Source organism: Peromyscus eremicus, chromosome 22 (assembly GCF_949786415.1).
Source record: "Peromyscus eremicus chromosome 22, PerEre_H2_v1, whole genome shotgun sequence".
Classification (NCBI taxonomy): Eukaryota; Metazoa; Chordata; class Mammalia; order Rodentia; family Cricetidae; genus Peromyscus; species Peromyscus eremicus.
Window position 1 is genome coordinate 41,102,854 of NC_081437.1, and position 21,877 is coordinate 41,124,730.

Below are 21,877 nucleotides of genomic sequence, written 5' to 3' on the forward strand. Positions count from 1 at the left end.
AATATGGAGAGTCACAGAGTGCTTGAGGCAAGTGGCCTGCAACCAGCTTCACCTCTGAGGAGAAGGAAAGTGTTTAGGATTGAGCTTTGTCTCATGAACTTGATGTCCATGAACTTTGCCCATGAACTTGATGTCATTGGCAGTTGGGAGCATGGCCCGGTCTGGATTTGAACCTGGATTCTGACCCAGGCAGGTTATACTCATCGCACAGAGACTTGACTTCCTTGGCTGTGGAGAGAGCAGATGGGAACAGAAGGGCATGGGATCATGGAGCTTGCTGGCCTGGTGCACACGTAGTTCAGCGCTGAATACCTACATGGTGGTTCTCAGTCTATAGCTAAGCACGTTGCTAAGCATGTGGCTAAGCATGTTGCTCAGGCTCCAGCTCTTTCCTGGCTGGGAAAAGCCTTGAGAAAAGATGGCTTGAATCAGCTTGAACATGGACAGAGTCCCCGGTGGCAGTGAGCACAGACAGGCCAGAGCTGGGGAGTGGACTGAACAGCGACACTCCTGGACAGATGGTCTCCAAGCTGTTCTGTCTCCCCATCTGTCTTTCCCTGCAGGCATGTTACTGTGTGTACAGCTGGAGAAAGAGGATCCCTGGCCCCAGATTTCCACAGCATCAGGTTCACCACCCATCAGAGAATCTGAGGTGAGAATCTCTACCTCTCCTGGGTCCAGGCATCGAGCCGTGGGCCGTAAGCTCCTGTCACTGGGCAGAGAACACAGCTCTCAGAATTGCTGAGAACCGTGTCCACAACCATGTGTGTGACTACAGCCTTGGCCTACGTGATGTATTCTGTGTCCACTGCATATGCACATGGTACACACTTGTAATCCTAGACCTGGAGAGGTGGAGGTGGGGACCATGCTCACTAACCAGACATGTTAACCTACTTAGCAAAGTTGGGCGACACCTGAAGAAAGACATTTGAGGTTTTCCTTTTACCCCCAACTTAGATATGTAACTCCTCACAAATACATGTACCCCCCAACATGTACATGTGTCCTCTCCCTTTGCCTGCCACACACACATACACATGCACCCCCCCACATGTACATGTGCATCCACACACTTGGACACACATGTACATGTGTACCCACACACACCTATATGTGTACCCATATACACAAACACAATGTACATGTGTACTCACATGTACACACAGATATGCACATTTATGTATGCATGCACCTCATACATGCATACACACGTACACATGCACATACATTCCACACACAAAGAGCTCAAATCAGCACAAAAGTATCTGGATTTTACACAAAGTTGCGGGAACCTGCCTTCGGAACTCAGGCAGGAGAGGTGACACTTATGTCCCCTGGGTTGGGGGTTCCTGGGTGGGGTGAAATCTGATCCCCGGCAGCTGTTGTCTGGAGCCTCAGGGCAGGTGGAGCCAGCCTCTTGTGGGGGAACTCTCCTCCCACAGGGTTTCCCTGGGGATTCCTGAGGAGCAGCTCCCCTGAACTAACAGGTCCCTCAGGAAACAAGCATGCTGGTAGCTCTTCCCACCCCATGCTGCCATGGTTCCTCCAGCCTTCACAGGATGCTGCCCACTTACTCTAGCTAGTTTTTTTTCTGTGCCTCTGGGGTCAACCCTCCTCCAGCCCCTGGATTCTTCCAACCCGATGGGCAGCTGTGAGCCAAGCCTGGCCAAGGCCCATCATCTCTGTTGTATGGGTGCTCTGCATGTGTGCTGAAGCCTCAGGGACACGCAGGAGCCTGGCAGAGAATATTTGGTGACAGAATGGAGTCAGGGGCTTCTCGCTTAGATCTCACAGACTTCTGTGGACTAATTTATAGATGTTTGTTTTGTTTTGTTTATTTTTTTTTTGAGCTTTTCACTGACGCAGGACTTGTATTGTGACATTTTGGTGTGTGAGACTCTGTCCCTGGAGACATCTTTAAGCTATGGTGTCACATGACTCCCTCTCTTCTTTTTGCAAGGACTCTCTGGGGAGACTCGAACCCCTCAAGAAAACAGGAGTAGGCAGGCCCATTTGGTGTCTTTGCTGAATGTGCCTGGGTGTGTCTAACTCTCAGGCACTTCTCCTGGCCTCCCATCAAGCCACTGTGACTCTGGTAGCAGGTGGCATGCTGAGTCCGGGCATGGGCTAGCCATTCTATAAGCTGCAGGTTATGCTGCAACCCAAAGTTGATAACTTTTCTGAGGCATCTGCAGCCTGGCAGGAACTGTTTGTCACTTTTCTATTTGCCAACTCAACCTTGCTCCCACAGTAGAGCTTGTAATTTTACCCTTAGGGAGATGGGATTCAGAGTGATTAATAAGCTATCAGATTTGCAGGATAGCACATGCTGTGACATGCATGGATAGATAGTCATAGTCTGAAGTTGCACTGCCCAGCACATTTAGCCAATGTGGCACCGAGTCCCAGTTCCTTGAAGAGAAACCAAAGATGTGCTGGTACCTCAGGTTCCTTCACCCTTGACTCCTAACCCAGCCCGTCAGCAAAACCCTTTTGCTCTGCTGCCCAAAGCTGTTATGATCCAGCTACTCCCTGTACCATGATCTCTATGTCTGGACTTAATCCAGTCAGAACCAGCCTGCCTGGCTGCTGCTGTCCCCACATTCACTTTTCTGCCTCCAGGAACACAGGTGACATCCCGTCTCTTCTCAGCATCAGAGCCTTCCTCACTGCTGGCCTTAGGCCAGTGTGAGCTCTTCAGCACTGTGTCCTCCTCCCCACCACATCCATCTGGCTCCTCCCCACCTGGTCCTCATCTCCCAATGCTCAGACTCTTCCATGTCCTTGAAGTACCCTTGCTTCCTCTCACCCCCCCCCTTTGCCTCTTTTCTTTCTTAGGATTTTCCCTGTTTGGCTGAGTCATTCTCTTCATGTCTCAGAGTCTGTATCACTTTGGGAGGAGATGACCTGAGAGGTGTCAGAGATGACCAGAGTCAGTGTCAACCTAGAAGTGATGTCTGATGTCTTCACAGAGCCTTTGACATCCTCAGAGGTGATGTCATCCTACAGCCAATGTCACCCCTAGAGCCAGTGTCATGTCTAGAGATGATGTGACCACCCAACCCCCATAGGTGATGTCTGGGAACTTCAGTTCACAAAGGAACAGAAAATTAGACTGAGCTCTATGAAAATGTGCTGATAGATTTAAAAAGATCAAATCTTGACAACCTATTGTCATTGGTCTTCAGATGGGCTGTCCCTCACTCTTGTTTCTTGACCTTTCTTCCCTCATTTTGATTATTTGGAGAGTTCTCAGCTATGTGATGAGTGGAACATCACTTCAGTTTACAGAGTGAGGGGTCTGTGTGTGATTGCTATAACATATAGTTGTCCTCCATTAAGCCAGGTTCTGAGGGAGAGAATGAATGCCAGACAGACAGGGAAGTGTTATGTCCCATGGTGGAAAAAGAGTTGGACATTCTGGACACAGAGGAGGGGTCTAGGCCTTGGTGTGAAGCTAGCTTTGGGATTTGGATCTGAGATTTCTCCCATGGGTCTAGATTTTGCTCATTTCCTACACTTGGGGTAAGCATTCCTCTCCTCCAGGCCTCTTTGCTCCCCACTGCCCAGAGGCAATTACTGACAACCATCCTTGCTGTGGAGTGTGATTTGGGAAATAAAATGTTGAGTTGCTCAGCTCCCAGACTCAGACTTCATCCCACCTGGTCTCCTCCTCATGTGGGAGGCTGTGCCCCTGCCCAGTCAGGCCTGCACTGAACTGGTGGGAACTGGTCATTCAGTCCCATTGGCCCATGATGGTGACTTACAGATGACCCTGCAATGCTTGGTTCCTTTCATGGGGTGAACAGAGCTGGAAGGTTCTCCAGTGGAAAGGCCTCTGTGATGGTTAACATTGGATGTTAACTTGACTGGTACCACATAGAGGAGAAGTCCCCAGGCACACCTACGCGGAACTGTTTGCAGTGGGTTAACCTTCAGGCTCTGCTGCAAGAGAGGAGTTTGATTACAACGGATGAAGTAGGAACACTTGGAATGTAGTTAACACCATTTCTAGGTTTGGGGTCTTGGGCTGCATATGACAGACGAAGCTAAGCACCAGCATTCACCTCTCTTTGCCTTGGCTGTGTATGCAATGTGATATTTTTTGCCCCAAGATCTCCTTGCCATGACTTTCCCACCAATAAGGACTGCTCCCTTGAATGTAAGCCAACACAAACCCTTCCTTAAGTTGCTTACATCATGGTCTTTTGTCACAGACACAGGAAAAGTAACAGTAGCCAACCATGCCCGAGGAGGCCTGATGTGAACCATGACTGCAACATTGTATTCATATTGTCAACATGGCTACCAGGCTGCAACATTGTATTCATATTGTCAACATGGCTACCTGACTGCAACATTGTATTCATATTGTCAACATGGCTACCAGGCTGCAACATTGTATTCATATTGTCAACATGGCTACCTGACTGCAACATTGTATTTATATTGTCAACATGGCTACCTGACTGCAACATTGTATTCATATTGTCAACATGGCCACCTGATTGCAACATTGTATTTATATTGTCAACATGGCTACCAGGCTGCAACATTGTATTCATATTGTCAACATGGCTATTAGGCTCCATGCGGCAGCTTAGAGGTCATCAGGGAAATCTCAACCTTAAGCTTTTGGGGAAAGAGAAATAGTGAAAGGAGGTTACATTTTAGAATGTGTTGATGATGTGTATGGGGACAAATGGATGAGCAGAAACAGGGAAATTTCTTCTGATAGTTATCCCAGGTGTCAGATAAAAACACGCCGGGCGGTGGTGGCGCACGCCTTTGATCCCAGCACTCAGGAGGCAGAGGCAGGCGGATCTCTGTGAGTTCGAGGCCAGCCTGGGCTACCAAGTGAGTCCCAGGAAAGGCGCAAAGCTACACAGAGAAACCCTGTCTCGAAAAACCAAAAAAAAAAAAAAAAAAAAACCACCCTGACATAATACACATATGTATGTGTGTATGTATGTATGAATGTATGTATGTATGCACTCACACATTTACTTATGATATGTCTCTATTGCCAATTTTTATAAGTGTAAAGGACTGCATAATATTCCAACTCCCCCTTGCAAATGCTGAAACTGTCTGAGGCAATCCTGTGATCAAATGCCATACTTCAAAAATCGCACATCATTCTTTGAAGCTCAGGCTCATGGTCTCCCAACACAATTAATTGGAATAACAGCACAAAAGATGACTGAAAGTGAAAAAAAATCCCAGTGGTAAGTGTTAATGTGATAATTAAGCTTACTAATTAGGAATGCCTAAGGACCGGAGCTTCAGTTACTCCTTCCAAAGACTGAAAGATGGGAGGGTTTCAAGAGCTGGTGTTCCTGTTACTCAGGTCACCCATGGGGACAAGTGTCTGACACATTGAGAGGCCTTGTCTCACTCTAGTGTTCTTGTTACTCAGGTCATGGGTGCAGATGCGCCTGACACACTAAGTGGTACTATCTTACAGTTGGTCTTGGCTCAGCCACAGTTGTGTCAAGTTGACACAACCTGGAATCACCCGGAAAGCGGGTCTCCGTGAGAGGCTGTCTCTATAAGATCGGCTCGTGGACATGTGTGTGGGGATTGTCTGCACTGTCTTCATGGGTGTAGGAGGACCCAACCTGAAAGTGGAGGGCATCCACTGTTCACTGATGTGGGGGTCCTGGCTGTATAACCATGTAGGAAGCTAGCTGAGCAGTAGGCATACATGCATGCATTTCTCTGTGTTCTGCATGTAGATGCAATGTGACCAACCAGCTTCACGCTTCTGCCTCCATGCTTCCCCTGTGTGTGGCCATGTCTTCCCCAATACAGTGGACTCTATCCATCTGGAGCTCTAAGCCAAATTCAACCCCTCTCCCTTAATCAGGGTATTCTACCACAGCAACAGGAAATAGACCAACAGTCTCCTTAGCGGTCCTCGGCCTGGGCAGCGATCTTTCTGTACTAACTCAGGGCTGGGTATTAGCATCCTAAGTCACCTGCGGATAGAAGTGGAAAGTGTGACAGCATCTGCTATACTTAGGAGAGCCTGCAGCCAATGCCTTGGGGATCTGGTGTTCCATGGCAGTGTGAAAACCTATTACACATGCAGTCCTTGGGTGTAAGCCCACGAGCTGAGTGGTTCACCTAAGATTTTATTTGCACACACAGGCAGGGGTCTTACTTTGCTGACCCTGGATCTACACATATGACTAGTACTGAGAACTTAAGATGGAATCTAAATAGTGTCCATATGTAAACTTACCCAATCCTTTCACAGTCCTTTGAGAAAATGTGTTCATGGACCCTGACTGACAATCTGTGGTTATCACTTGGTTAGTGGCAAAGTTGGTGCCAGGTAATACTTCTGTTATCCGAGCCACCCCATACCCCTCCCTCCCCTGCAAGACTGTCCATCCTTCGAGTGACTCTGCACACTCTCTCTTTCTCTCCCCCTCCCTCACCCCACTTCTCTTTCATATGTACCTACCTCTAGAGGATGCTCTGACCATTATAAAACCCTGGGTCCTCTTTCTTTCCACAGATATTAGAAGGTCTTTTGGGGGGTATAAAGCAAAATGCTCACTGACCTTGTTTCTAGTACACCTGTCCACATTTGGTAAGGGGGCAGTATCAGTCTTTACTATGTGCCAGGCTCTATGCTGGCTAACCTCTCCCGTTAAATCACCAGTGTGCACTAGTCTCTTGGGGTTTTCTGAACCTCAGGTTTTAGCAGGGACCAGGGGCAGGGGGCAGGTCAGGTGACACTTTCACAGCTACATTCTTAGTGAGCAACAGAGGTAGAGGGAGATTCAGCCCTCAGAAGATGCCTCTGGGTTGTGTGTTTTCCAAACTGCCCTCTGCAGAGCGGGCCAGAGAGGAGACTGGTGGAGCTGTGCTGAGGTCAGTGAGGATCATTGGCATTTTTCTGTCAGAGAACTTTTGTTGTTTCAGTCCATTTACTTTTGTGTCATTAAGATTATGACTATTGTTTTTATTGGTGCCATCCGGAGCCAATCCCTTCTGTTGGTGACATCCCTGTTATATGGGGGTAGCCTTGCAGGGTGTACTGCTGCTGGGGACAAGCCACACTTCCCTGTGGACCTCAGTAGTTGCTCTAAGAAAAATTACAAGTCGATAGAGTGCCTTTGAAGTTTTATTTTCAGAGCTCATTTAGAATTAGAATTAATGTGCTGAGTAAGTCTTAACACACATGTCCTCACCACACTGGAATGGTAACTTTTCCAAGTGCCAAACAGTAAGATGATTAAAAAAAACAAAAAACAAAACTCTTAACACAATGGTTATTTTGATGAGACAGGAATAGAGTTGATTCTGTGAATATTTAGGCTAATCAGTGCAAAAACATAGCTGTCCCTGTGTCCTGGCTCCTGCAAAAATGGATGGAGAATGGCAGTCTCTCTTCCTATATTCCATATTAAATTCTGGGTCCAGAATTCGAACCTATGTGTCTAGACAGAGACTTCTGTTGTTAACTTTTTACTTGGTCAGATTTGGTCTCTGTCAAGTGTCATCTCTGTAAATAAAGGTAGTTCCAGATGCCTGGACTGAGTTAGGAAGTTAAATTGGGTCACTGTGTAGAATTCAGGGTGGCCTTGCTCTGTACATTGTGCAAATAAGGTCTCAGCAGGGTGAGTGTGGCCCAGTGTGTGGCTCTCTGGAGGCTGGACATTCCCTGAGAAGGGTGGGTGGCTTCTTCTGGCCCAGAGTCTAGGTAATGTTCACATTTTGTATCTGTCCATACCATCCTCTCCCATCATGATTGTGGTTTACCCACAGTGTGGCTCCAAACTTCTGGAGCTGTGTGGCCTGGGAACAGATATTGCCTAAAAATCAGAGTTGATGGTTTCCAAGGAGAGAGATGACCAGGGCCTTCCCATAGGAAATCAGGAGGAAGCTGAGAACAAGGCAATACAGTCTTCTGTGGGTCTCTGAGTCCCGACTGTCTCTTTGCCCCCGTTCCTCTGGATGACACCCACTAGGACTGCAGGCATTGGCAATGGGGACAGCTGGAACAGTTAGGAGCTTCATCACTGTTGTGCTGTTGAGCCAAATCTGTTCCTAGATGTTCGCACCTCCCTGTTCTCTCACTTGGCGGCAGGTATTCACAGCTCTCTAGGCACCCTCTCTAGAGCAGCATGGAGTGCCAGCTCTCTCCATCAGCTCTGTGGTAAGGTGGGCCAGAAAGGAGGAGAAACAGCAGATGTCCAAGGCAAGCATCACGTGACATACCCAGGTGCTCCCCTCCCTGGTCTCTCACCAGTGTTGCTCCGTGCTTGCTTCTGTGAGTCCAAATGCACCAGGCTTTAAGTATCTGTGGGCACAGAACTAACTGTCACCTCCTTTTGAGTCTCATTCCTCAGGGACATTGCAAGCTGACACACTGACATGTGCCCACCACACTGCCTGGATTCTCCATACCAGCATGTGTCTATGTTAATGGATCCACTAAGTTCTCAAGGTGAGGAGACTGAAGATATTCTCAGTTGTGGGATGAGAGATGGAGACAAGGTTGTAGGAGAGCCTGCTGATGCTCCATGAGCCTCATGGTTGCAGCAGACATCTTTTTCACTATCCATGGAAGCAGTTTTGAGGCCCCAGCAGGGCACTGTGACCTTCTTGCCTGGGGTGCTCTTTTCTGATCCTTCCCATGTTGAGTTTTATTTAGTGCAGCAGTTCTCAACCTATGGGTCATGACCCCTTTGGGGATGAAGGACCCTTTCACAGGGGGATGCATATCAGGTATTCTGCATATCCAATATTGACATGACAATTCATAACAGTAGCAAAATTACAGTTATGAAGCAGCAACAAAAAATTTTATGGTTGGGGGTCACCACAACATGAGGAACTGTATGGAAGGGTCACATAGGAAGGTTGAGAACCACTGATCTAAAGTCTCCTGTGTCCCCAAACCAGAATTTGACTGGCTCTGCAACAAAGGTGAGGAGGGAAGGCTTATGTACTTATATATCATTTCTGCCCCAGGGTTGAACTAGAATCAGGGACAGATTGGGGCACAAAGAAAGAGGCTGAGAGGCTGGACATGTGAGGCGATGGCCAGGAAGACCGTGGGCACCAAGACAGATGGAGCATGGAGGCTCTTTCTCATTCTTCTACAAACTCATGTTGTGGTCACTGAACTGTTGCTACTTGGGCAATCATGGGGAGTTTCTCAGGGGTTGCTCCAGAGAAATAGAATGGGTAGGATGTGTGCCTAGACATGTAGTTTATCCTTGGTTTGGGAGGTTCAACTTGACGGGCTTTTGGATTTGAGATGGTGTGGAAGTATATCTGCACAGCTGCATGGCTCTTCCTTTTCTTCTCTTCACACAACCTAAACTGCCAACCTCTTCTTACACCATCAGTTTGTGATTTTCCTCAGGTGTAGGCTGAGGTAAGTGTTTTGATTAGGGCGGGAGAGGCTAAGATACAAGGTCGGAGGGTCAGGTGTATGCCACGCATTTTCAGTTTATGGCATTTTCAACCTGACAAAGCTTGATTGAGTTGAAAAGCTTTGTATCTGGAAAGTGACTTATTCTAGGAACTGGTTTGTGCAGTTATGCAGATGGGTAAGTCCACAGTGCTCCTAGTTTCCTGGCAGAGGAGCCAAGACTGCAGGCTGGGTCAGGTCATCTGCTGTGAATCCCTCTTGTTCCAAGGATCTGGGACTCTGTTCTATGCAGGCCTTCAACTGTGCCATGGTTTGCGTATGAGATTTACACTGCTGTTTACTCTCTAGTGTGAGGTATAGAAAGTGGGAAATCCCCTCCATTGTGGTGTCTACATGGCAGCCTCAGGAACAACTAGGACCAGGTCATCAGGTTGAAGTCCAAGAGTGAGTCCTGGTGGTTTTATAGGAAAAGGGAAGACACAAGAAGGTATGTATAAGCTCTCCATTCCTCACCATCCTCATCACCTTGAGATTTTTGCCAGCAAGAAGCCATCGCCAGATGTGACCCTTGACCTTTCACCTCCATAACCATGAGTCAAACTTCTTTTCTTTATGGAGCTACCTGGTCTGTGGTATTGTGTCACTAAGAGCAGAAAGGGACTATCTGGAGGAGGCCACCACCTTGGGGAGGGTCACCTCCTTTGCTCACTGTTCACTGAGTTAATGTTAAACTTGTCTACATCAGTAACTCTTCTGGTTGCTGGGATATCTGACAAGGAGTGACTTGGCCTGGAGGGGTTACAGTTCACCGTAGAGAGGGAGACATGGTGACACCTGGCTTGCTCTTGGCAGAGTCTTAGGCAAGGGAGTTCTCACCTCTTCACACCTTGGAGGAACAGGAATCAGAGAGTGATCAGGGAATATGACCAAGCTCTAGCGCTCTTTCAGAAGGTTGTGGATCTTTCAGGAGGTAGGGTTTGGCCGGAGAAAGTTTCCATGAGACTGTGCAGCCCCATGACCCTGGAGTTCTATGTCAGTGGATGACCAAGATATATCCCATAAGGAACCTGTCAGTGGAGGACCGCATCAGACATGAACCACACATTGGCTGTTGATGAACACGCAGGATCAGAGGATGGTGTCACTCTGAGATGGGGAGTTGTGTGGAAAGCTACATCAGCTGGCAGAGTTATTCTGCTGATATTTTTGGTCAAACGTTGTTCTGGATGTTTCTGTGAGGTGGATGTTTTAGGTGTTGTGTGTTTTAAATTGTTTTGGTGTACATACATGTGGTATGTCTGTATGTCCATATCCATGTTCATATGTGTGTGTGTGTGTGTGTGTGTGTGTGTGTGTGTGTGTGCATGCATGCATGTAGAGACTACATGTTGACCTCAGGTACCTTTCTTCATCTCTCCATCTTACATCGCTCAGTTGAACTGGCCGATTTGGCTAGCCTCAGCTACTTGGCTCACCGTGGGGCTCCCCTGTCTCTGGGGTCCAAACAGTGACATTCTAGGTGAGCCAGCCCTCCTGACATTTGCATGGGTTTTTGGGAATCTGAACTTCCCATCCTCACATTTATACAGCAGGCACTTTACTCCCCGTGGGATCCCCCAGCCCTTCCTGTGGTTTGAATGTGAAATGTCCCCAGAGGCTCATGTGTTTCAAGACGCTGCAGCCTGGAGATAACCTGAGGGAGGCTGCAGGGAGGTGCGCCACAGAGTCAGAGAGGACTCAGAGGTAGTGAAAGGCATAAGGAACAAGCCAAGGAGGCATGGAGGCAATGTATGTGGGACTCCTCCAGGTCCAGGGCTGTAGTCCCCAAAAGAAACCTGTTTCTACCCTCCCACCATCTCCTGAGGCAGCAGCTGATCTGTGTAGGAACCTCTGGCCCGAGTCCCCCCCTATAGAGACAGGGCTGTGTTCCTTTCTCCTCAGTGCTCACTGTCTGCAGGCTCCTGTTCTTTTTCTGTGCATGTGGGTGGATGCACAATGTCCTTCCCATCATTGGCTGCATTTCCTTTCAGAACCATCACTCACACACATAGTAATTTAGACCCTTCTCTCCGAAGGATGGCAGTGCCCCACCATGATGCCAACTGGTGCTTCCTCCCGCAGAGGAAGAGGTTCTTAGGTCCTGCATTTGAGTGGCCTTCCCAAGGACTCGAGGACTGCAGGAGACTTTCGGGTGACTACAATCCTGACCCTTTGATCCCCTCTGAGCTATGAGCCATGTGGAGGCTCAGAATGAATTGTAGCCCACCCCTGACTGTAACTGGCCCCTCTGAGGAGGGCTCCTGAGAGGGTGCCTCCACTGAACCGATATTTGTCATTGTCAGAATGAGAGTGGATGCTGCCTCCTTCAAGTGAGCTTGGCTTGGAGTCTGGGGCCTTGTAGGGTCCTTCGCCCAGTGGTTCTCTAGTGAGATGCATGTTACTAAGTAATGAGTTGTACATGATTAATTATAACTAATTTGGCCTCTTTTTTCCCCCAGGTACTCAATCTAAATATTTACCAAGAATTCTGACCTACTGCTCATTATCCAAATGAATAGTATTTTTTCTTTAAAAAAGTGAGATTGTTTTCATCCAGAATCAGCTATTATTTGGAGTCCAATCAGCGTGCAATACATCCTCACGTTTCCGATGCTCGGGATGACAGGTAAACTGCTGGTCAGCAGTAGAGAAGGGCACTTGGTTTTTGTGAAGTTTATCTGAGCCCCTGAGCATGCCGGCCTCTTATGCCACGCCCAGCACAGCCCGGTGTGCACCCTCAGTGGAGGCTTCTGACCTGTCCAGGGATATGAACTAGAGTGCATAGAGGTGCACTCCTGCTTGGGGCAGAGCTCCCTCAGTGCTGGGAGGCTTTCCAGGGCTGATTTCTGAGACAGAGTGCTAAGTCTGACCTTCTTTGCTCAGGGCACCCTAATAAGCTCAGGTGTGGAGTCAAATCCTCCTCTGTGGAAGCAGGCTCTAGGGAGTCATTATGTTTGAAGTCAGGTGCAGGAACTCCTTCCCCTCTCTCAGGGATGTTCCCGACATGCATTTGTAGCACTGTTTAGCTTGATTTTGTTCTGGGGGTGCATGAGGCAGCTTCCCTGAAGACCAGAGAAGACAGACATCCACTTGTATTCTTTTTATTCTAGCGCTGACATGGACACACTGCTGTGGCTTTGCTACTCCAGGAGGTGGTGGTGTGGGGGGATGGAGAAAAGGCCAGTGTCCTTTAGAAATTTGCTGGGTTGTTCTCTCTTAATCCTGGGACTGGGCTATTCCCTCCCAGGTCTCTATAGCTGGATATGGAAGAGCATCTCTATTCTACCACTTGATTGCTAGGGGACCTCCACTACCTCACAATCTCCCACAATCCCACTGGTGGGTGATGCTTCTCTGTGGAGCCAGTTCTTTTTATTCATCATATCTATCATCTGTCTGTGTGTCTATCTATCTATCTATCTATCTATCTATCTATCTATCTATCTATCTATCATCTATTTGTCTATCTGTCTATCTATCTACAATCTATTTGTCTGTCTATCTGTCTATCTATCTATCATCCATCTATCAATCTATTTATTTTCATGGGTACGTGTGTGTGTGTGTGTGTGTGTGTGTGTGTGTGTGTGTCTGTGTGAGCATATGTGCACCACATGCATACAGTGACCAGAAGGGACATCAGATCCTTGGGGACTGGAGTTACAGATGGTTGTTAGCCATTGTGTGGGTGCTGGGAACCAAACATGGGTCCTCTGGAAGAGCAGTAAGCACTGTTAACTTCTGTAGACTCTTTCCAGCCCCCAAACCTGTTCTTTTTTTGTGTAGAATCCCTGACACTCACCTGCAGAGGTCAGCAGATTTCTGGCTTAAAGTCCAAGAAAGTGGACAACTAATAATCAGTCCCTGGGATTCTGAAACTGTTTTTTTTTTTTTCATTACTGAAAATGTGGAGACCGCCTGTCCAACATCTTCCTGCTGATGGGCTCCAAAACCACATAAGCCCTGGTTGTCCAGTACTTCATAGCCAGGGTGGTCCCTGTACAGAACATACTAAATTCTAGAGACATACTTGGTTTTCAGGACCTGGAAATGCCACTGTCATCTGGTGGACAGGAGCCCAAAGCCCAGTTAGAAGAGCCACAGTACCAAGACAGCCTCACAATCAAGACCTGTCTGGGGAAAAGCACCAGTAAGGAGCCAGGTTGACTCTGGCCAAAGGGGCATGGAGAACCTTGTCCATAGCACACTGTGACTTTAAGGAGTGAACACGAAGGTGAGACGTGATGGACAAATGTCCCCATAAGGACTGGAAACCACTCTCTCCTGGAGCATTGTTCTACTCAGACCTCATAACCTTAATGCTCACTCTGAAGCCAACCATGGAGAAGCCCCCAGAAGACAGGAGACATACATGGGCCTGGAGGCATCAGCATGACTCTGGACAGATGCATGCTCCAGATAAACTGGAACGAGCTGCTTTAAGTATGTTGCTATTAGAAATAAACAGTTCAACGTCACATATTCTGTGTGCTCAGCACTGGCGCGTGGACCATGGTTATGTAGGAGGCTCCACTGCCAACAGACGCTATCACACTCTGCACATTGATTCCCCCAGGAGCTGGTTTTGCTCTGAACTGAATGTCATGCTCCTGCCCCAGCCTCTCTCCTGCAGAACCCCTGCAGTCCGTGTTTTTCTGCTTCCACTGTGACCCCCAAGTCTGAGGCTGCGCTGTCTCTGTATGTGGGTTGGCTCCCTAGGGAACACTCACTCACCATGGGGTTCTGGACACTGTAGGATAGCAAGAGACCTTCCCAGCGGGGACCTGGGGGGATACACAAGAGAAAGTTTGATTCCCTGGTAGCCAGTCCCATGCACTGAGGCCCAGAGGCCTTAGACTGGGTGGGGAGAATGCAGGGCTATGAGTGGAGGTGTCTGTTGAGGTGGATTCAGAGCAACCATCACCCAGCAGTGAGTCAGGGTGAGGTGGCTGCTAAGTGTATGTGTATCTGTTTACAGTTTCCCTTTGTGAACAAAGTCTGGCAGATGACAGGTCTGGTTGGTTTGATAGGCAGGACCTGGCATGGCTCTCAAAGGAATGCAGCCTTGTTCCTGCTTCGAGGCACTTCTCTTATACCCTATTTATTAAAACATAAGAACTTAGTATTTATTTCAGCTGTCGTATGGTCTGTTCCCGGCAGGTGTTCTTGGTTACACTTTTAGAAAGTCAGATGTCACCACATGGGTCAGCAAGTCACAAGCTCAATGGCCCCAGAGTTGGTGCTTTGTGTCCACCCTGTTGGTTCTTGGTCTCTCACAGGAGACCAGACACCAGAGACTTACCAACAAGGACAGAGTGATCACTTGGGTCTCTGGCAGTTCTGATGTCTGAATGTCCTTTTCATGAAGGGAGAGACTTCATCAAATTCAAGCCAGAGGACATGCAGATATGTTTGCTCAAGTCACATTGTGGAAAATCACCACCAAACTTAGGATGGGATGACAAGCAAGAACCTTTTCCTGGGTAGAGGGAGAATGGCCTTGGGTGGTCCTCCTTCTCTCCTCCTCTGAAGTTCTGGTTTTAGTGGGACATATCAGAAACTTTAAGAGGTGTCTATGGCCACAGAGGGGATTTTGGGGCTTTGTCTCCAAGTGTGAAGAGAGAACCTAGACCAGATGAGTAGCGAGCTCTTCTTTGGCAGCTATGAAGATAACAGTCACATGCTCACAGTTCATTCTGTTTTAAAATGAACACTGGTAGCTACGTGTGGTGGTATGCCTGTAATCCTTCTTTCTGGGAAGCTGAAACAGGGGGAATGCTACGAGTTCAAGGCCAGCCTGTGCCACAGAGTGAGACCCTGTTTCAAAATACGTAAATACTTTTTTTTTTAAAAGTAGAAAAAGAGTGACACAATGGAATACTGGGTTTTTAATGGATGCCGTGGGACAGATGAGAAAGGAGTGATTTCTTGGTCATACCTAGCAGGCTGTTGCCTGAGGTGGGCCACACTCTCCAGAGTCCTTCTTGTCTAATATGCAGTAGGGCAGAAGAAGGTCAAGGAGTACACTGTGACCTACTGGCCCTGGGTCTCATGGCCACCGTACCACCATTGCCCTTGCTTTGATTGATGCGAGGGTGGCCATCTTAATGGCTGAGGAGCCCCAACCTTATCAGTTTAGAGTCGTATGGTTACCATATGCTGCTGGTGGGTGATTTCAACAGTCACATAGCCATGCTGCCCTGGTGTTCTCAGGACATTTCCACTGGTTCCCTAGGAGGACATAGAAGACATGGCATGTGTTCTGTAGCCATGAGCAGTGAATGATCCCACTGGCGGTGCATGCTGTCCCTGAGCGTGGGCCTTCCCACCTGCAGGAGACTCAGTGGTAAATGAGAAGACAGACCTCTCAGCATCATGCTCCAAATAGACCATTAGATGCTAGTTCACTGCTGCTTACCTTGTACCCCTGTGTTCCTTGTGACCGCGGAGGATGCCTCACAAATCTTAACCTGGCAGTGAATAGCTGTGTTCTGTGTTCTGAGACAGGAGGGAGGGAGGGAGGGAGGGAGGGAGGGAGGGAGGGAGGGGAGTCAAGCATGTTCTCACCAGAGTACAACAGAACCTAGCAGAACTGGAGCATCCTGAGAGCTAAGGATCCTTCAGCCTTTTCTTTTTTACCAATTATATGACCTTGAGGAAATGGCAGGTCTGCCTAAGGTGGTGTGGGTCCACTATCTACAAAATAGGATAAAGCAGGGACTCCCCCAGTCACTGTACAGACCCATAGACAAGATTTACATAAAGGGATGACTAATGGCCAGTAGCACTGCCAAGTTCCCCTGTAATGGTGGTGGCTGTTTTAGCAGAGTGACTTCCTTTTGCATTGCATTTATACATTACAGAGTTGACAGCCAGCCATGTTCTGAAAGTCTGGCCTCTTTGACAAAGCTTGCTGATGTTTTAAAATTTAACCTTCTTCAAGAAGTCTTGTTAAGAGTATTAGGGACACAGACTTGAAGAATACTGGGTTCACACCCTCTGGGGAATGGTGGGGGAGCGCTTGTCCTCAGCATGGCTTCCTGCCAAGTGCATTTTCACACAGAGTGCACCTTGCCTGGAGCCATCCTGATTTATCAGACAGCCTTGTGCTCACAGACCTCATGGAAGGATGGAGACCTCATGGAAGGATGGAGGAATGGTGCTTTTCTCTGCTCCATTTCCTTGAGTCAAGACCAGGGCTCAGCCCATTGCCAATGTTGATAAATAGCCACTCACAGGCCCAATTAAAAAGGACTACATGCAGACGCCTTTAGAGATGGAGCTTTAGAGATGGAGCCAGGCTGGCATGGAGCCTCAACCTCTGATGCCTTGCTGGGTCCCAGTACACACAGCTCATGGCTTGTGCATTTCCTGTAGGAAGCCCTGCAGGGAATGAGCATGTCTCTCTCCTGACAGGTCTCTGCAGCAACCTTCCAGCTCATGAATCTTGAAATGAACCTCAGACGTCTCTTTCTGGGTTTCCAATTGCCCCTCTGGCACACACACAGGGTTTCTAATAGAAGGGTGTGATGACTATTGGATTCTCGACTTGAATTTCCCAATGTGATGCCTCTGTGGTCTGCAGTGTTCCTTGTCACATACCCAGCAACTGCTGTGTGCTGGGTGCATGCCTGGCCCCAGGGCAGGTACTGGAGGCAAAGGGCTTCCTTATGCTCCAGGAGCACCCTCAGAAGCACATGGCATGGTGAAACAGAGTCACATGACAGGCAGCTGTGTGAAAGAGTCCAGTGAAGGATCCAGGGGGGCACATGAAAAGGGCTGTAAGCCTTACCAGAAAGTGAGGTCCAGGCTGGATCTTAAGATTGGGCCAATAACACTGCTTTCTTCAGAGAATCATGGGTAGGGAAGGAATTTTCAGAAAACAGTGAGGAGTGGAATAGAGTATTCTGCACCATTGGCTTAACAGGCAGAGATTAGAAGGAAGCAGAAGGAGGGCCAGGGAGATGCAGAGGTAGTGAGGCTCAGGTCTTTGCAGTAGCATTATGTCCAAAGAGGCTTGAGGTGAGTCTTTCAAGTGTTAGGGGAAGGAAATCCCACCACCTTCAGTCTTGCTTTGTGGGTGAAGTCTTCACATAGGCTGTGGGTCTGGCTAGACATACAAGAATGTGCCACATGTGCTCAAAGAGGAGAGATGGAGGGCCAAGAGAGAAGCTCCTGGTGACCCAGTTGGATGATGCATGTTCTTCAGGGCAGAGATGGGGCCTGGCTTAAACATGTGGAACAGTCTGGCCAAGTGTGAGATTGAGGCTACTTAAGGAAGGGCCTCTGGGTGCCAAGCTGCGGGACAGCAGCTCATACCAGCTCTGCTCTGGGGGAAATGCTGCATCTTCCTCCCACCTGGTGAGCGGACATGCCCTAGAACAAATTCTTCCTCCCTTGGCTGGGAACAAGGAGCCCATGTGCCTTCTGTAAAGCAATTGCCACCACCAGTTCCTGCACATGGTACTTCTCTGTACCCCTTTCATTCCTTTCTGGAAGGCTGGGCAGAGCTGTAGCCAAGCCCGAAGTCATAGGTAAGGTTCTGGAAGATTGAGTTCAGACCACAGGCCACTCGTTATTGCTCCAAAGAGGGCTTTGTTAGTCTGCATTGGTGATGAGTTGGTGACAGACCCAAAGATGCCACCAGCTGTGGTTCCCTGAACACTCTCTAAAAGAGATTGCCATCCAGTAGTGTTATGAGGTGATGACGGGAGTTGAGGTTTGATCTTGAGATATTTGCTGGATAGTTTCCTCAGATGGCTACAAACCCAAGGGTCTGCTTCTCCTGGCAGTAGAGGGGTGTGCTCTTAGACATCAGACTTACGGGGGCAGTGGGGGGCTCTGCTGAAAGAATCAAATTCTCTAGAACTGGGTCAGTGTCCTGAGGGCCTACTGGGTGCTGCTTAAGAGCTCCTCTCATGTTCAAGGCATCCGGCAGAGCACTTTGCTACCACCCAGGGAACTCAGCCACCGCAGCCACCGCTTAAGGCAAAATCTCCTGAGACTTTCCATTTCCTCATTTATTTTTGATCTAAAAAAAAAAAATGAGGTGGGAAACTGGTTCATGGTGTAGCTGGCAGAAAATATGTTATCTGTCACGTTCAGATAGGCCACCCTCCTGTTACTTAGGTTACAAGATTCTATCTCCTAAATAAGGTCAGTCCTGCAGGGGAGATTGCATGGCCAGTGCTGGTCTGCAGAGCGAGGCACATGGAAACCCCGGGCACCATCACAGGGCAGGAGGCTGATGAGTCACCTCGATAGAAACACAATTGCTCACTGGAACTCCCACAAATGGAGTTTGGAAAACAGATTAACTGCCTGGGTCATTGTCTGGGGCAGAGGCAGGAGCCTGCTCAGCTGCCTCCCTGGGGCTTCCTACTCTACTCTGCTCCTGGGGGTGGAGTTGTATTCTATCTTAGGGAGCAGACTCTGGTTTTGACAGCTCTGCGGTGGGTCTGAGGGTTAACGGTAATTCCTTTCCTTTCAAAGGCTGAGCCTCCTCTCTCTAAGTTCAGGGTCAGAATAGCAGCCATGAAGCCAGGTGGATCTCCTCCAGCTGCATGGTCCTAAAGGCTTCTGGTGCAGGACTTGAGGCTGTGCACTTCCCCTCCAGCCCTGACAGATAGGTAGATTAGCGCACAGGCCCTTGATTCTGTATTTGGTGCCTAGGCATCCAGGGACTCCCCTGGGGACCATCTTAGTCACAATACTTGCTTTTTCTCCTAGAAGTGGAGTGTCTATGATGGAGACAGCCAGGATTTCATCTAGGCCACCAAGGTCAAATTGTTCCACTTGGGAACATGGTGCCGCTCTGCAGCCAAACCCCCTTCGGTGGGATGGTATTTATGTAAGCTTTCCTATGTGTTTTTGTTTTTTGGTTGCTTTTTTTTTAAAGTATAGTTTTCTTTAAAAATATTATTTTAAGGAGGAAGCCTTCTCTGGACCACCCCATCCTAGACTTCCTGCCATACTCAAGTCCTACACCTGCTTTTCACCCCTCAAAGCTCAGCACAGAGTTTGCTTGGGCATCTTCTGTAGTCCAGGCTCTGTGCTGGAGCCACCTGGTTGGCTGCTTGCCACTGCCCACAGGGTTATCTTGAGGCTCTGAGAGCTAAGTGTGTCTAACCAAAGAGGATTCCACAGGATACCAGGCCAACCTCATGACTCAAACCTCAGCTCTGCCGTGAACCAAGTTCTGACTCTGTGTGGGTTACCTCATTTAGTCCAGGATCCCTTCTCTGTTACAAAGGAGACCACAATTCCTACCTGCTGTGTTGTCATGGAAACTTCTCTCTCTATTGCCTGTCAGTCACAGAGCAGGGGAACAGGAGTCCTTTACTAGCCTTGGCTCCTTTCAATCTCATGACCTGACTGAGAGACACTCAGGGACATCACATCTTCTGTGTTCATGGAAGACCAGGACAGAGCCTGGAGCTCATCATTTCTGCTACTCACACCCACCACAAAGACCCCCTCACTGACATTTTGTCTCAGCAGGGGCCTCCAGGCTTTTTATCTGACTCTGAAATGGAATTGGGGTGCACAGGGAGTAAGAACATGGCTGGTTATAATTCCTGGGCATCCAGAGACAGAACGCTTTATCAAGGAGAAGAAAGTGTCTCCTCACCATTGTAGCAAGTATTTATAAAATACAAACAATTACAGCACTATAAATAGCCAACACAATGTGGGGACTTATCATACACTGGGCTAGATTTATACTAAATGCTGTGGATGCAGTATTTAATTTAGTCTTCAGGGCATCTTTCCTCTTCTTTTCACAGATCAGAAATTTGAAGTCTAAAGGGGCTGAGTAGCTTGTATAATATCATATACAAAATGCCTTCAATTGGACTAAATGTGTTCAATCCAGAACCTTACTTTGGGCTGTCTAGCCAGTGCGTGGAAACAGTCCGCATTTCATAGGGTTTTATTTTTAAATTCTATTTATTAAATTTTAATATTTTAGTATGAAATAAAGTAAAATTGCATTTTGCATCCCCCCTGCCCCATAGACAATCCCCTCAATGCCGTCAATGTAATGAGTCAGTTTCCACCCATTGTTTCAGGGTACATTTTTAAAAACATATTGAAATCCCAGTTCTATTAGCATTTGTTTCTTCCTCTACATTTTCCCCCCTCATCCACCTCTTTATTTCTCACACACTTCTTTCTTTTACAAAAGCTGCTTTGCCCTTTCATCACAGAAAACTGTCATTGGTGGGGATGTGGGGCGAGTGTCGTGGAGGAATCACTCTGGTTCCTGAAACCTCAGCTCTGCCGCACTTCCCTCTTGATGTTGAACACTGCTGCCAAAGCCCAAGGTTTAGGTGCTGATTGGCATCATTTACACAGAGCAGCATCTCTGTGTGGATATGCCATGCCCAGCAGAGGCCACACATGGGGCCTCATTGCCCAAGGCTACCCACCGAGGATCAGAACCTCAACTGCAGTAGGTTCTGTTTGCACTAAGTCACCGCCAACAGACCACATGGGCTTGGTGAGGGTCCTTCACATCTTCTGAAAGTCTGTGCATGGTTCTGATGCCTTCCCAGCTCTCCAGACCTTCACTCCTCAAACATGGCTCCCTTCTCTACCTGCTTCCTCATCTGCCTTTGCAGTTGGTCTCAACATCCTCTGAGATGTGTAACCTGAAAACACACCCCTCTCTCAAGTTCAAATCCTTCCACCGTGTCTTTGTCTGCCTCCTTCCAGCAAGGGTCCTGGAGATTTTGTTCCCCTTTTCTCTTTTAGCCCCCATCTATTGGCAGCTTCCATCACACCAAAGCCACTGGTCTGTCTTCTCTCTGCTGAGAGCGCTTCAAGGATTTCCACCTCCAGTGAGACCCAGGGTCTCCTCTTGACTTACAGAGCCAGGTCTCCTCCTATCCCTCAGCTCTTCCAGGAGTCTCTCTGATGACTCTGTGAAGACTCACATTCTGAAGGGGTCTGTCCTCAGGGCCTGTCTCCTGTGCGGACCCAGTCCTGACTGTGCGGACCCAGTCCTGACTGTGTAGACCCAGTCCTGACTGTGCGGACCCAGTCCTCAAAGCTTCCCAGCAGCTCAGAGTTGGAGCCAAATCACTTGTTTGCTGTACTTGCCCCTCTTGTGTCATTATTCTGATGTTGGTCCTGGCAAGGTAAACTTCATCTTTTTTCATCTATGTTCCCATCTGATTTTTGATCAAAAGCAATGGAGGTGTGAGGTAGGAATGTGGTCCACTTGGTAGAGGGCCTGTCTAGAGTGTATGAAGTCCTGGGTTCCGACCCCAGCACTATATAAACCAGGTGTGGTGGTGCATGCCTGTCAGTCAAGCACTTAGGAGGAAGAGATTGGAGGATTAGATCAAGCTCATCCTCATCTGCATCGTGAGTTAGAGGCCAGTCTGGGACGCAAAAGACATGTTGTGCTGGCTGGTTTTGTGTGCCAATTTA

At 48.3% G+C, this 21,877-nt stretch overlaps 1 long non-coding RNA gene across 7 annotated transcripts in view; it reads left to right on the forward strand.

Annotated features, from left to right (window-relative positions):
- Window positions 1-21,877, forward strand: part of LOC131897331 (uncharacterized) — a 63,511-nt gene that overhangs the window by 39,577 nt on the left and 2,057 nt on the right. The window contains exons 7-12 of one of the 7 annotated variants that reach the window (XR_009375649.1): window positions 564-652; window positions 8,108-8,467; window positions 11,476-11,591; window positions 11,899-12,065; window positions 12,687-12,778; window positions 13,481-13,917. This is a non-coding gene — a long non-coding RNA (uncharacterized LOC131897331). Of the gene's footprint in view, window positions 1-563; window positions 653-8,107; window positions 8,468-11,475; window positions 11,592-11,898; window positions 12,066-12,686; window positions 12,779-13,480; window positions 13,918-21,877 lie in introns of those variants that run through there. The other 6 variants (XR_009375651.1, XR_009375650.1, XR_009375652.1 and 3 more) reach the window with 6 other exon arrangements.